This window comes from Dryobates pubescens, chromosome 20, assembly GCF_014839835.1.
Source record: "Dryobates pubescens isolate bDryPub1 chromosome 20, bDryPub1.pri, whole genome shotgun sequence".
Taxonomy (NCBI): Eukaryota; Metazoa; Chordata; class Aves; order Piciformes; family Picidae; genus Dryobates; species Dryobates pubescens.
This window is the reverse complement of record NC_071631.1, coordinates 21,666,807-21,679,446: the sequence shown is the minus strand read 5'-3', so window position 1 is coordinate 21,679,446 and position 12,640 is coordinate 21,666,807. Positions and strand designations below refer to the sequence as shown.

At 57.3% G+C, this 12,640-nt stretch overlaps 1 long non-coding RNA gene across 1 annotated transcript; it reads right to left on the bottom strand.

The window, feature by feature from the left end:
• Positions 1–819: 819 nt before the first annotated feature.
• LOC128898231 (uncharacterized) lies at positions 820–2,068 on the bottom strand. Its single transcript, XR_008462757.1, has 3 exons — positions 1,929–2,068; positions 1,765–1,794; positions 820–894 (listed from the first exon to the last, which is right to left on the bottom strand). It is a non-coding gene; the product is annotated as an uncharacterized LOC128898231 (long non-coding RNA).
• Positions 2,069–12,640: the final 10,572 nt, after the last annotated feature.

Here is a 12,640-nt window from a genome sequence, read left to right as displayed (position 1 = left end):
GGTCTGGAGAATGGAAGACTCTCCCTTGGTCGGTGAGGGCCAGAGAGCACCTGGGAACTGAGCACTCACAAACCCATAGGCCCTGAAGGGATGCAGCCTGAGTGCCGAGGTGGGGCACGAAGCCATGCCAACGTTCTGGTTCTGCCTCGTCAGGGATCTTGTTAGGTCATGCAGAGAGGACAAGAGAGAGGCAAAAGTCCTGCTGGAACTGCACCTGGCCACTGTGCTAAGAGGGATCCACCTGAGAGTGCTGAGGGAGCTGGCACAGGACCTTGCCAAGCCGCTCTCCATCATCTAGATGCCTCCTAGAATGGGTTGGGTTGGAAGGAACCTTGAAGATCATCTATTACCAACTCCTCTGCCATTGGCAGGGACACCTCACCCTAGCCCATGTTGCTCAAAGCCTCATCCAGCCTGGCTTTAAACACCTGCAGGGAGAAGGCATCAAAAGCTTCCATGGGCTGCCCATTCCAGTATCTCAGCAGCCTCTTAGAAGTGAAGAGAACCAAGGTGCCAGCCCCAGAGCACACTCGCAGCCTTGAGCTCCACTCCGGAGCTGAGTGCTCAGAGTCGGGGTGCAAAGGTGAGGCCATGCCAGCAGCAGGGCTCCTCCCTTCACCTGCTGCACAACCAGCCACCAGCACTCAACCACTGACTAGCTTCAGAAGCAGGCCTCACACCATTTAGTCCTCATAACGTAGAGGGACATTTCCAGGTGGCCTGCTCTTAATCTGTGACTCAATTAAACAAACAAACAACCCCAAAACACAAACTCCCAAACATTCTGAGGGCAGATGGGAGCAGAGACTCTCTTCTACACAGCAGGACCATACCTGTTATTGAGGGCTTCATGCTGACAAGCAGTGTCAGAGCAGCAGGCACTAAGTAGACAACCTGTTGATGAAACAGGAATGAGTGCAGCAAAGCTTCTCAGGAGAAGCAGCAGCCCCCTCGACATGGCTGCTGCTCCCCTTTACCACAGACTGCCAGGTGGGGAGAGCAGCTGCCAGCCCCCCTCCCACTGGCACTGCTCATCTTCAGCACCAGCCCCCAAAAATCCTGCAGCATCAGCTAGTGCCAGTCCTTGCTGCTCAGCTGCTGGGTTACCGACCCCTCGCTGCCCAGACAGCCCTCGCCCTGCACTCTGAACCCCAGGGAAAGGCCCTGCGGGACACTCGCCACCCATCGCGGGCAGCCAGCCCCTCCGCCCACACTGGGCATCTACCCTGGCAGCAGAGCGCCTATTGCTGCCACAGCCCAAGGCTGGCATACACAGCAGGGCACCCTGCCCCTCAGCAGCGGGTCCAGGCCACTGAGAGAGGCTGCGGCAGCAGACAGGGAGGAGAGCTCCAATCGGGACTGCGGCGGCCCCGCCGAGCTGGCGGGAGGGCGGTGACCCGCGGCAAGCAGAGCTGGCGAGGAGCCGGGAGATGGCCCCGGCACAGAGTCCCGCGGGACGGCAGGAGCTCGGTGAGTTCTGCCAGGGGAAGCAACGCTGAGCCGGGGGCAAGAGCGAAACTGAGCCGGAATGAGACACGGGGCGGTTTCAGCCGCCGCTGCAGGGCAGCGATCGCTCTCCCGCCGCCTTCTTGCTCTCCAGCTAACGGCAGCCGGCGGCGTCCTCCGGCGGTCCCGCAGCACAGCGGAGCTGGGGCCGTCGACAACCCCCGGCGACGGGCGGAGGGCGGCCGGGGCCGCGGGGCAGGGCCAGCCCCGAACCTGGCATCTGCCTCGCTGCAGCTGCTCGGTGCTTCCCGTACTCACCGTCCAGAGCCCGGCGTCGGGGTCATTCACCTGTGGCCGACAGATGCGCACTGAGACCCCGCAGCGGTCGCCTGGCCCGGGGCCACTCCCTGCGGGAGGGCACCGGACGGGAGCGCAGCGGGGCCGCCGCCGGCGGCTCCCAGCTCAGACGGCCCCGTCCTCACCTGCACGGCGGCCGCCAGCCCGAAGAACGCAGCCATGAGGAGGTTGCAGAGCCGCCACAGCCAGACCGACGTCCGCCCGCCCGACATGGCCGCGCCGCCACAGCCGGAGCGCGGCCACGGGGGCGGGACGGGGCCGGGCTCGGGGCCTGCTGCAGGCGGGGCGGGCAGCGTGAGCCACCCATCGCCACCCGTTCTTTAGCTACTTCTGCCGCCTGTCCCGGGGATGCGCCCTGCGCTCCGCTCTGCTGAGATGCCACTCGGAGTGCCTGACCCTCCTGGGACCCTGCTTCTGAACCTCGACGGCTCCGCGGGACTGAAAGACCTCCAGCAGCCGTGGCACAGAGAATTCTCGGGGGGGATTTTGATCCGCGGAGCAGAGAGCTGGGAGCAAGACCCCCGGAGACGTAAAGGCATCTTTCCTTAAAGCAATACCCTGCGCGTAAATCACACGAAAGCCTATAGAGCTGGGCTCGGGGCGTCTCAGGGCAGCCGGGGGCCGGGCAAGTCTGCTCAGCAAGTCGAGGACGAAAGCTGCGCATGGAGTGGGACAGAAGGGGCGGTGGGGAACGTCCTACTGGAGAGCTTTGGTTGCACGCTCGATAGCAGCCGCCCGGAGTGCTACGCAGGGTACCGGGACAATCACTGCCCACCGCGGGCCCCCCGCCCCTCCGCCCGCACTGGGCATCTCCCTGGCAGCAGAGCCAGCCGCAGCCCAGGGCCGTCCCCTTGCACAGGGAACTCGGCGGCGCGGCCTCTGCCCACGAAGCAGCTCCCAGCACACAGGCATCGCCTCCTGCTTCTCAGCACGTGGCCCGAGGCACCGACAGAGGATGCGGCAGCGACTGAGGAGGAGGATTCGTCTCGGAACTGCGGCGGCCCGGCCGAGCTGATGGAAGGTTGGTGACCCGCGGCAAGCACAGCTGGTGAGGAGCCGGGAGATGGCCTGGTCAGGGAGTCTCGGGCGAGGACAGGAAGAAGAGGAGAAGCAACCAATGGGATCCTGGGAGGCATCAAGAAAACTGGGATCAGCAGGTCTAGGGAAGTTCTTCTACCTCTCTACTCTGCCCTGCTGAGACCACACTTGGAATACTGTGTCCAGTTCTGGGCTCCCCAGTTCAAGAGAGACAGAGCCTGCTGGAGAGAGTCCAACAGAGAGCCACGAGGATGATTAGGGGACTTGAGCATCTCCCCTGTGAAGAGAGACTGAGAGCCCTGGGACTGTTTAGTCTGGAGAAGAGAAGACTGAGAGGGGATCTGATCGATGTCTATCAATATCTGAGGGGTGGGGGTCAAGTAGATGGGGCCGAGCTCTTTTTGGTGGCTGTAATAAGCCAAGGAACAACAGGTTCAAGCTTGAACAATGGAAGATTTCACCTCAACGTGAGGAGAAACTCCTTTACAGTGAGAGTGCCAAAATCCTGGAGCAGGCTGCCCAGGGAGGTTGTGGAGTTTCCTTCTCTGGAGACTTTCCAACCCCCCCCCTGGATGCATTCCTGTGCAGACTGCCTGGGTGATGCTGCTCTGGCAGGGGGGGCAGACTGGATGATCTCTTGAGGTCCCTTCCGACCTCTAATACACTGTGATACTGTGAAGTCTCTGCCTTCTGCCCGGGGACCCAACGCTTAGGCTTGGGCTGCCCAGGTCCCCCCCGGGAGGGGCAAGGGCAGGTGGGGCCGCGGGGGCAGGGCCAGCCCACGTCCGCCCCCCTGCAGCTGCCTGGCGCTTCCCGTGCTCGCCGTACAGAGCCGGTGACGGGGAGATGCGCGCTGAGGCCCCGCAGCTGCCCGCGGGAGGGCACCGGCGGGGAGCGCAGCGGAGGCGCTGCCGGCCGCCCCCCAGCTCGGGCGGCAGGGCCCTCCCCTGCACGCAGGCAGGCCGGGCGGCGTGAGCCACCCATTGCAACCCGTTCTTTACCTGCTTGGTGACCCGCGGCAAGCACAGCTGGTGAGGAGCCGGGAGATGGCCTGCGACTCTGCTTCGGAACCTCGACGTCTCCGTGGGATGGAAGGAACTCCGGCAGCCGCGGAAGCGAGAATTCTCGGGCAGAAACTTTGATCGTGGGGCAGAGAGCTCGGAGCGAGGCCCCCGAAGAGGCACAGGCATTTCATGCCTTCAATTCGCTCTGCGCCCAGCGCTGTGTTGCCTTTATTTGATGCTAAACTGGTGCATTTAAAATTTAGCAGTGAGCTCGTTCCTCACAATGTGGGGACCCGTACGTGATTCCCCTGTCTGCAACGGCTTTCGGGACCCTGCAGAAGGGGGGCGCCCCCGCCGATTTCGGCGGCCCGGAAGGAGGAGCCTGGAAGCCTCTCGGAGCACGGGTAGACGATCCAGCCAACACTATAAGATAAAGGCAAGGGAAGGAGCTCCCGGCTGCCGCGGCTGCCTGTAATTCTTGTGCACAACGTCCCGGGCAAGAAAAGGGCTGTAAGTATTGTCCGGTTGGGCGGCTATTGAGCTGAGTGAGAGCGTGTGCGTGAGACGTGGGCTGGACAGTCCGGATCCACGAAGCGAGTGCGGAGTCCTTCGAACTGCGTTTCCAGTCTCCCGCGAGGGACTTGGCCAGCGAAGGGACGAAGCGGTTGGTGAGGGAAAGCGTGGACCTCGGGAAATGGGGCAAGGGTCAGGTGTAGACCAGCCCAGGGAAACATGGGAGCAACCAGGGTACCCAGGGATATACCCCCGGCCAGTCCTCTGGGGTAGCGTATTGGAGGCACAATACGCAGGATAAGGCAAAAAGGATAATGGAGAAAGGGCCAAGAGAGAAAAGTAGATTGTGGGGAGGTGGGGCATTTGAAACGAGATTGCCCAAGGAGAAGAGAGATCTTAAGGTTTTTGAGGATATAATATTAAGCTTATACAAGGAAGGAAAGAGAGTGAAACCACTTTATAAAAGTGGGACCTCAAGAAGAAATGTTAAAATGTTCAGTAGATCCAGGAGCTGAACGTAGGGTCAGCTGCGGGACGCGCTGGCCACCAGCTGGCAGCAGGGCTGGCCCGGGACAAGGCAGGGCTGAGCCACAGCCTGGCACGGCTGGAGGAGGAACGGGAGTGCGGCCGCAGCAACTCCCGGCAGTTGCTACAGGAGTTGGACGGGCCTGGAGCGGCGCCGCGGCTGCGAGGCTGCGGAGGGCAGGCAGGGGCTGCGCGCAGAGCAGCCGGAGCTGCAAGGCCAGTGCCAGTGTTTGCACCGCACCTGCGGGCGCGGTGCAGGATCAGGGTGCGGCGGGCGAGGCGCTGGCACAGACGCCGGCAGAGCAGGAGCTGCTGCGGGGAGGAGCTGCAGCGGCCTATCCAGGGACTGCTGAAGGATCAGGCCCAGGAGGTGGCCAGGCTCAGGTCGGAGAAGGAGGGTTACTCGTGTTACCAAGGTTCCTAGAGGGGGTGTGGAGAGCGAGTTTTAGGGGCAAAGGGGGGAAGGTTTAAAGTCCCGGTAGCTAAGGATGTTAGTTTGGAGACTGAAGCTAGAATTGGGCTAGGCTATATCTTAGTAGTACCAAGTGCAAGACGTAATTTACGAGGGAGAGATAGGTCAATTGGCCATAAGGGTAGTTCTGGAAGAGAGGCAGATGATGGTCAGAATATTACAGTCAAACATTAAGGATGAGGCAGAGATTAACCCAGAAGTCTGGGCCAGTGAAGAAAATAGAGGGAGTTTAGGTGTAGATAACCTGTTGATCGGGAGAAGGGACAATTGGGGTTGGAAGGAGGGGGGATTGTGTCTCTTCAAGCCCCAAGGCAAGGATTGTTGGGATATTGTGGATTGTGGATGGAGGGATAGAGTCAGTTGGGGTTTGATCTGAAGAATTGGTGGGTGTGATGTATGGAGTAACAATTTGTGTCAAGCAGGTGATTGGTATGAGCTCTGAGATGGGGAGGAACCAAAGGAAAAACAAGAAGAGAAAGGAGCTGGAAGCAGGGAGTTGCAGCCTATGTGTACAGAGTTGGTGGTTGAGCTTAAGCTGTTGTATTGTGAAAGGTTTAAACAATTGCTGTATGTGGAAGAATAGTTATTCATAACAGTGGGGGATGGTGACTTCATTTGGACAGGGGAAGACAAGGGATTACTGTTCCGGTTTTGAGCCTCTCTTCCCTGAGTATACGGAGGGAGGATGGAGTGCTGACTCAGGAATGGAGAGGGTCATGTAAGCCTGTAGTGTAATAAATTGATGACAAAATTACGGCCAATCAAACTTTTATCGAGGGTAAAAGAGCACAAGCAGCGCTGGGCGGCCGGGGACTCTCCTGCTCTACCAACGGCTCACAACTCTACTGACTTGGTCTTGTCCTCATATAGTCTTTGGGTCACGTAACGTCATGCTCCGAGCTGTTTCCAGGTCCGCCTCCTTCTCGGGTCCTTCCACTAGCGCACAGGCCTGTAGGTTAGGGCAGGGGTCGTCATTTGAGTCGGAGGTCCCTCCGATGAGGGTTCCTAAGTCTTCCTCATTTGTCCTTTTCTTGACCTTTAGTTGTGCACATGCGCAAATTCTCCCCTGCCCCCCCCGACCAGTTCTTGTTGCTGTGCCATTTACCCACAATACCTTGCAAAACAGAACACTGTGGTCTTCAACATTGTTCCATTATATATTCACCTATCAACTGACAACTTTTAACCTTCTTATTCTTCCATGTAATCTAACAAATAAAGGATTCTTTTGTCCCAACTATTACAACTGACTACTACAGTAGCATCCGAGGCTGGCCGGAGCGTATTCAAGCAGTGGCAGCCACAGCACTAACGGTGGATGTCTTCATATTAAATTCTGGTTTGCAAAGAGCTCCTGCTGTGCTGGCTCCAGATGACGCTGCATGTGTCCACTCAGGAGTGGGGACTTGCTCCCGAGGCTGTGGCTCTGGGCTTCTGTTAAGAGCCAGCAGCTCAGTGAGCAGGTTAACGCAGGGGCCCGAGAAGCTGATCAGCAGAGCACTCTGCTGCAGGCCATGCTGTGCTGTCTTGGAGCGGCAGAGCAAGGTGCAATGAGATGTGGAATTTATTTCTTTCAGGCTGGATGGGCTGTTTGGTGTGCCGGGTGTGTGTGCGGATGCCGCGCTGCCGCTTGCGGAGCTGCGAGTGCCTGCCCAGGACTTCAGTGAGGTTAAGGCAGAGTGTCCTCTCCACACGTGCAGAGCAGGCTTTGGGAGGGCGAGGTGGCACGCCGGGCCCCCTGCCCGTGCTGGGGCTGCTGCTGCTGGGGGCCCTGCTGGGGCTCTGGACGCTGCTGCTGCAGTGGGAAATGGCAGTGCTGCTGGAGCAGCTGTGCCTGCCAGGGGCTCGGGGTGGGTCTGGAGCTGCTCCCCGGAGGAATGGGATGAGCCCGGCGGCGGGTGGAGAGCTTTCCTGCTGCTGCTGGCGGTGGCGCGGCGGGCTGGGAGGAACGGGGCAGCCCGGAGCAGGTCGGTGCATTTGGGTCTCAGCTGCTGGCTTCTCTCCAGTGGAGCGGGGCATCTTCTGGTGACCTGGAGGCACAGGTGTCGCCAGGCTTCAAGGTGGAGGAGGCGGCTGCCTGGCTGTGGGCCACCCATGCTGCCCGTGTGGCCGTGCAGGAGTGAGACAGCTCCGGGCCGGACGGGAGCTGGGCCTGGGTGTTCTACGGCATCGGCCCGGAGCAGATCCAGGGTGACCACCTGGCAGGGGGCTGGGCAAGCAGGAGGGGCTGCGGCCCTTGGTGATGGTGCTGGTGGAGGCCCGCAGTGGCAGCAGCGGGAGCCGGTGCAGGAGGAGTTGCACAGTTCACTCTGGGCTGAGAGCAGACTTGCTGGTCAGCCGGACTTGCTTGGCTGGATGCAGCTGGTGCAGCAGAGTGAACACCATGAAAGGCTTGCAGTATTAATCTCTTCAGATTTCCAGTTGCACAACCAAAGGTCAATGGAGCTTGTTTTAACTGCCTTTTGTAGTCTTCTTTCCAGGTTGGTTTTTTATTCATCTATGTTCTTCGTGTTAAAGCACCAGAAACTGCGTTCAGCTAGTGGGAACACAGAGACTGCGATACAGACGGCTGAGAGAGGATGGACACACGCAGCCAGAGTGAAAGGACCTGTGGATCCACCCACTGAATGGACTGTGGTACCCCAAATGGAGGACGTAAAGATGGTCATGAGATGAGCCCCAGTATCGGGAGTGGTAATGGTCCTTGCCTGAAAACATCACAAACTAGAAACAGGTCGGGGTTCGAAATTGGTACATCCTCCCTGAACAAGGGAAGGGGACATGGTCCAAGCAGAGCATTGGTGGGGATTGAAGGAAGCAAGGCCTCTGTAATGCCACGAAGAAGATCTAGAGCCATGGCTGTGGGCAGCAGCCCCATCGGCCATGTGAGTGGAGCTGCAAGTGAAACCGGACTCCTAATTCCCAGGGTTAGCCACTCGGAGGGAGAAAGTTGTCACCCAGACATTGGTATGTATAGCAGAGCCACTCCCTGTGTGTGGTACCTACTAAAGTAAAAGAGGAAATGTTTTCAGGCAAGGAACATCAGTTGTTATCCCATTCCTTTTACCAGGAAGTTGAAACTAGAATCCTTTTGGTTGTTACAGAGTTGTTGCCAGGTTATGTAACTGTTCCGGCCCCACATTTGGAACAGGTGGAAAAAATGGATTCTCTTGGGAGGATTTCTTAGGTTATTATGGCTCAAGCCAAATGTAGTAGAAAGAAGGGGAGGGATTGCGAGAAACTGCTTTTACTATTTGGCTCTGGCCAGGGGAATTGCTGGGGACTGAGGTTCGGTTAAAAGAGGCCTAAAGGTTGTGTATTGGAGAGCCCTGGGCAGCGTCGAGCACTCGGGCGGGCGGCAGCTGCTTGCTCCGCTGAGGGAGGCTGCGGTGGGGGGGAACACTTACGGGAACGGTACGCACCAATTTCCCCTTGGCAGAGCCGTGGTGGGAGCCAAATAACCCAGAGGAGAGGGCAGCTTTCGGAAGCTCTCAGGCCTGGGTTACACGCAAGGTCAAACCTGCTGTGCCCGAGGCAGTTCATTATGCTCAAATCTGTGACCGTCACCAAGAGCCCGAAGAGCCCCCCTGTGAGAAATTGTGTTGCCTTTAGTATTTGGCTTTCGCAGGGACCGTGGGGCTCGGTCATTGGGCTGATTGGTTTGTATTGTGTGGGGCATTGGGAGAGAGGGGTGGGGCGCCAACAGGTCTGAAGACTGGTGTGGTGGTTTGAGCCTTAGCTGGGAGTTAAAAGCCCAGATAGGGGAAAGGCTGAGAATCTCTCCCCCACTTCCCCTTCTCCCCCCAAAACAGAGAGGGGGAAAGAAAAGGGTAAGGAGCAAATCCACTAAACAATAATCTGGAGTCGGCTTGGAAGTAGAGAGGTGAAGAATTTTCTTTAAACAATATATATATGTATATATAACAACAACAGGAAAGGTTCACAAGGGGCAAGGAACAAGGATGGATGGGAAAGGGGACAAGAAAGAATAATACAAAACCAGTCCTTCTCTGAGGAGGTGTGGAGGCAGCAGGGAGAAGGATCAGGTCCGGCCACGTGGCTGAGGAGCAGGAGGGCAAATGCAGCAGCTCTCATCCAGCAGAGGCAGGAGCCAAAACGAGAACCAACAGCTATGATGTCCTGCTTTTTATACCCTAGCTGGGCAGGGAGGGGGGAGTGGAACAGACTCAGCTTCCTAGGGGAAAACGCCCTGCAGGGGAGGGTAAAGTACCCGCAAGCCCTCCACCCAGCTTTGTTTTCAGGAAAAGGCGCTAACCCGTCACAATCCACCCCCTCTGTTCCACTTCCTCTCTCCTGCCACAGCCCCTTCATGCAATCTTGACACGTGGTATTTGAATCCTTGGCGCAAGTCCCTTGTTATCCCGGCTTGCTCTCTCCCAGGGCAGTCTCTCTCTCTCTCTCCGGCGATGGTCAGTGTAGGTGTGCTTGAACTGGGGAGGCATGTGGAAAAGAATCAGGAATCAGTCTGTCCTTGAAAGGGAAATTAAAACATCAGGAACAGTCCGCTGCTGTAGGGACATCAGGAATAGTCCAACGCTGTAAGGACATCAGGAACAGGTGAGGTGAGATGATGCAGGAGCTCTCTGGGTTGGTGTGCTGTGTGTACGTCGAATCCTGGATGCTAGGCCAGTATTAAGCTAGGAGGGGGAAACTTAGAACAACTTATAACTATTTACACAATGATTATGATACATTGATGAGTATTGCCCCCTCTGAATTCATCCCCTCTCAGCCAGAGTCACGTTCCGCTGTGGGATGCACTGAATGTCCCCAGTTTCTAACATAACCCAGTATGTGTGACCAGGACCCTCAGCTGAGACCACCCCTCGGGTTGGTTTGCCCCCACCAGCAGCAGGGAAAACCCACACTGACTTCCCCAGCAGGTTCTTCTCAGCAATCACAGGAACTCCATCTCCATCCACTGTTTGCAGCAGGTCAGACTGGGCTGGACCAGCTCGGTTCACAGATCCTCTGCTGTTCACTAACCAAGTGGCTTGAGCTAGGTGCTTTTCCCAGTTCCTAAAGGTTCCACCCCCCATAGCTTTTAGGGTGGTCTTTAGCAAGCCATTGTAGCGCTCGACCTTCCCTGCAGCTGGTGCATGGTATGGGATGTGGTAGATCCACTCAATCCCATGTTCTTTTGCCCAGTCCCTTATGAGATGGTTCCTGAAGTGGGTTCCGTTGTCTGACTCAATCCTTCCAGGGGTGCCGTGTCTCCACAGGACATGTCTCTCTAGGCCCAGGATGGTGTTGCGAGCGGTGGCATGAGGTACTGGGTAGGTTTCCAGCCACCCTGTACTTGCCTCCACCATGGTCAGTACGTACTGCTTGCCGCTGTGAGACCGAGGCAGGGTGATGTAGTCGATCTGCCAGGCCTCTCCGTACTTATATTTTGACCATCTCCCCCCATACCACAGAGGCTTCATACGCTTGGCCTGCTTGATGGCGGCACAGATGTCACACTCATGGATGACCTGTGAGATGGCCTCCATAGAGATGTCCACGGATCTGTCCCGAGCCCACCGGTATGTGGCATCTCTCCCTTGGTGGCCAGAAGCGTCATGGGCCCAGCGAGCTAAGAACAGCTCGCCCTTGTGTTCCCAGTCCAAGTCTATTTGGGAGATTTTAGCAGCCCGATCTGCTTGGTGGTTGTGCTGGTGCTCCTCTGTGGCTCTGCTTGGGGATGTGTGCATCGATGTGCCGTACCTTGGTTGGCAGCCTGTCCAGGCGGGCAGCGATGTCTTGCCACAGGTCAGCGGCCCAAAGAGGCTTCCCTTTTCTCTGCCACCCATTCCTCCTCCATTCCTTCAGCCACCCCCACAAGGCATTGGCTACCATCCAGGAGTCAGTGTAGAGGTACAGCACTGGCCAGTTCTCTCTTCTGCTATATCCAGGGCCAGCTGGACAGCTTTTACCTCTGCGTACTGACTGGATTCACCTTCTCCATCCCTTGCTTCTGCCACTTGCCTTGTCGGGCTCCAGACAGCTGCCTTCCATCTTCGCTTGCTGCCTACAAGCCCGCAGGACCCATCTGTAAATAGAGCATAGCCCTTCTCATTATCAGGGAGATCATTGTATGGGGGAGCCTCCTCAGCACGGGTCACTGTCTGCTCTGGTGGCATTCCCAAGTCAGCACCCTCTGGCCAGTTGGTGATCACTTCCACTATGCCAGGGCGTTCAAAGCTCCCCATCCGAGCTCGCTGAGTTATCAGGGCCATCCACTTACTCCAGGTAGCATCTGTGGCATGATGTGGGGTTGAGCCTCTTCCTTTGAACATCCAGGTCAGGACTGGAAGCCTTGGAGCTAGAATAGAGGCGACTCAGTCCCAATTACCTCAGAGGCAGCCCGGACACCCTCATAGGCAGCTAGGATTTCCTTCTCTGTCGCGGTGTAGTTGGCCTCGGAGCCTTTGTACCCCTTACTCCAGAAACCTAGGGGCCTGCCCCTGGCTTCACCAGGGGGCCTTCTTGCCACAAGCTCCACGTAGGACCATTCTCACCGGCTGCAGTGTACAGCACATTCTTGATCTCTGGCCCAGTTCGAACAGGTCCCAGAGCCATAGCATGGACCACCTCTCGTTTGATCTGGTCGAATGCCACCTGCTGCTCAGGTCCCCACACAAAATCATTTCTCTTCCTTGTTACATGGAAGAGAGGCTTCACAATTTGGCTGTACCCAGGAATGTGCATTTTCCAGAAGCCCACAAGTCCCAAAAAGGACTGTGTCTCCTTTTTGTTCGTGGGCTGCACCATAGTGGCTACCCTGTTCACCACCTCCTGAGGGATGTGGCGACGGCCATCCTGCCATTGAACACCCAGGAACTGGATCTCCCTTGCAGGCCCTTTTACCTTACTTCTCTTGATGGCAAAGCCAGCCTCCAGCAGGATACTAATTATCTTTTTACCCTTCTGGTAGACTTCCTCTGCTGTCTCACCCCATACAATGATGTCATCGATGAACTGCAGGTGCTCAGGGGCTCCACCTTTCTCTAAGGCAGTCTGTATCACCTCATGGCAGATGGTTGAGCTATGGACCCAGCCCTGAGGCAACCGATTCCATTGATACTGTACCCCCCTCCAGGTGAAAGCAAACTGTGGCCTGCATTCTTCTGCGATGGGAATGGAGAAAAAGGCATTAGCAATGTCAGTTGTGGCATACCACTTGGCCGCCTTTGATTCCAGCTCGTACTGCAGCTCCAGCATGTCTGGCACAGCAGCGCTGATCGGAGGAGTCACTTCATTCAGGCCACGGTAGTCCACCGTC